Raw genomic sequence first — 2,500 nt, forward strand, 5'->3', positions numbered from 1 at the left:
CCGAGGGCGGCAGCGGGGGAGGCACCCCGGCGGGGCCATGCAGGTCGTTTCCCTCGCCCCAGGGCCAGGTACCTAGCGCTCCGCGCCTCGGCGGTCCCAGGCTTCCCGCTCGGCGTCGTCAAACGCCGCGGGAAGGACCGAAAAAGGGGCCGCCGAGCCGGGCGGCGGTTTAAAGACTCGGGCGGCTCGGCGCGCCCCGCCGCGGCGGCGGCAGCGGCGGCGGCGGGTGGCGGGCGGTGGCGTTGCGGCTCCATTGAGGGGTGGGGAGCTACTCCCGCCGATCCCCTGCGGTGGTGTCCGCGGCCACCGGTCGCGCCCGCCGTCGCGGCGGTCGTCCCCGCCGCGCGCGCGCGTGCGGGGGTAGTCGCGCCGCGCCGGGGAGGGGCGCCCTGCCCCCCCCTCTTCGCGGCCCGGCCTCGGCGGAGAGGCCGCGGCGCGCGCGGTCGGCCGCGGGGCCGACCCGCTGGGCTCGAAACGGGCGGCGCCGGCAGAGGGCGCGCGCTCTCTGCCCTTCCTCAGCCGCGGGGCGGCGGCCGCCGGGGCCCGCCGCGCGCGCTCTCTCTTCTGGGCCGCCGCGGCCGTCCCGCGCGGGCGGCGCCGCGCCTGGCGCGGCCGTGCCTCTCTCCCCTCGGCGGCCTTCGTCTCGAACGCACCGGCGGCGCCGGCCGCCGGCCGGCCGTCCGCCCGCCCGCCCGGGGCGAGCGCTCGGCGGTCCCTCCGCGGTCGGAGGCCGGCGAGCGCGGGCGGCCCCGCGCCGAGCGGCGGCGGCGCCGCTCGGCCGGTGTTCCCGCCGCCCGCGGGCACGGGACCCTCCCCGTGGCCCTTCGCGACCGCGCGCGGTCCGAGGGCAGGGGTGGCGGGCGGCCGCGGGGGCGCTTCCGCGCCCGCTCTCCAGGTGGCGAACGAGGAGAGCGGGCGTCGCCCCCCGGCTCAGCGCCGCACCGCCTTCCGCCGGGCGCGTGCTCGCGGAAGGGGGCCCCCGACGGTGCGGGTGGACGGCGGTTCCCGGGAAGTGCGGCCCGCCGCGGCGGCGGGTCCGCCCTCGGGCAGCCCTCGGGCGCTCGCCTTCCCCCGGCGGGCAGCGGTCCGGCGGGGGGGGGGCGCGGCGCCCGGCGGCGGGGCGGCGGTCGTCGCGTGGCGTCTCGAGCGCAGCAAGGCCCCTGGGGAGAGAGAGTCGGCCGCGCGTGGGCGCGGCGGCGCTCCGCGAGAGCCGGCGCGGCGGCGGTTCCAGGGGGGAGGCAAGCGCGCGCGCGGGGTCCGAGGGCCGCGCGCCGGCGCGTGGCGCCGCGCCGGCGAGGCCGGGCGGGCCACCGCGCTCCCGCGGCGCGCGCCGCGCGGCCCTCCGCGCGGAGGGCCGGGCCGAGCCCGGGCGCCTGGGCCGCCTCCGAAGGACGGCACACGAGGCGGCGCCTCCCCTCGCCGGGCGGGGGGAGGCGGTCGGGGGCGCGGGTCCCCCCGCCTCTCGGCCGGCCTTGGGAGCGTTCCGTGGGGTTCCTCCCGTGTTCTTCTCGCACGCGCCCCCCTCCGGGGTTTTCCGCGTTGCTCGTACGGTCGGAGCCAGGCCCCGCGCGGGGCCTCGGCGCCAGAGAAAAAAAAGGGGGGCCGCTCCGGGCGAGAGCGGCTCCCGGCCCCCCCGCGCGCGCGGGGTCGGTGCCGAAAGCCAGACAACTCTTAGCGGTGGATCACTCGGCTCGTGCGTCGATGAAGAACGCAGCTAGCTGCGAGAATTAATGTGAATTGCAGGACACATTGATCATCGACACTTCGAACGCACTTGCGGCCCCGGGTTCCTCCCGGGGCTACGCCTGTCTGAGCGTCGCTTGACGATCAATCGCCGCCCGGGGGCCGCCCCGGCGGCGCGGCTGGGGTCGCTTCGCAGGCCCGTCGGCCGCGGCAGCGGTTGCCGCGCGAGGGCCTTCGTCCCCCTAAATGCAGACTCGGGGAGCGCTCCGTAGCTCCCCGCTCCCGGAGCGAGCCGCTGGGGCGGAGCTCGTCCTCGCCGGGGCCGCACCGCCTGGCGGTGGCGGCGGCCGGGGAGTCGGAGCGAGTGAGACGGCGCCGAAGGCGCCCCGCCGAGGGCCGAGGGACGAGGGCGAGAGGGGAGGCGAGGCGCGGGCCTCGCCTCCGGCCTCCCCCCCGCGCGGGCGGCTGTCTGCGGGTGGGTACCGTGCGCGGGTACCGTGCCGCTGCCGCCGCGCGCGGTGCGCGGGGGGCCGGGGGCGGGGGCGACCCCCGAGGCCGCTCCTTCCCCCGCCCCCTTCCGTCGCCGTCTCGGGGCGTCAAGGGCGCCGTCGCTTTCCTCGCTCTCTCCCCGCCGAGGCCGTCGCGCGCCGCCCGGCCGGTCTTCCCCCTCGGGGCCGTCTCTGCCGCGCTGCCTTCTTTCGGTTCTCGTCTCCGGGACGGGGGTCTCCTCCTCCTCCGCGTCTGTCTCGCGCGCTCTCGGTCGGTCGGACGCTCTCGCCGTCTCCGGCTCGCCGGCTGGCTCGCTCGCTCTCTCTGT

General features: G+C 80.1%; 1 non-coding gene across 1 annotated transcript; it reads left to right on the forward strand.

The window, feature by feature from the left end:
• The first annotated feature begins 1,666 nt into the window (after positions 1-1,666).
• Positions 1,667-1,819, forward strand: LOC137466237 (5.8S ribosomal RNA). Its single transcript, XR_010995059.1, has one exon. It is a non-coding gene; the product is annotated as a 5.8S ribosomal RNA (ribosomal RNA).
• The last annotated feature ends 681 nt before the right edge of the window (positions 1,820-2,500 follow it).

Source organism: Anomalospiza imberbis, unplaced genomic scaffold, assembly GCF_031753505.1.
Source record: "Anomalospiza imberbis isolate Cuckoo-Finch-1a 21T00152 unplaced genomic scaffold, ASM3175350v1 scaffold_171, whole genome shotgun sequence".
NCBI classification, from domain to species: Eukaryota; Metazoa; Chordata; class Aves; order Passeriformes; family Viduidae; genus Anomalospiza; species Anomalospiza imberbis.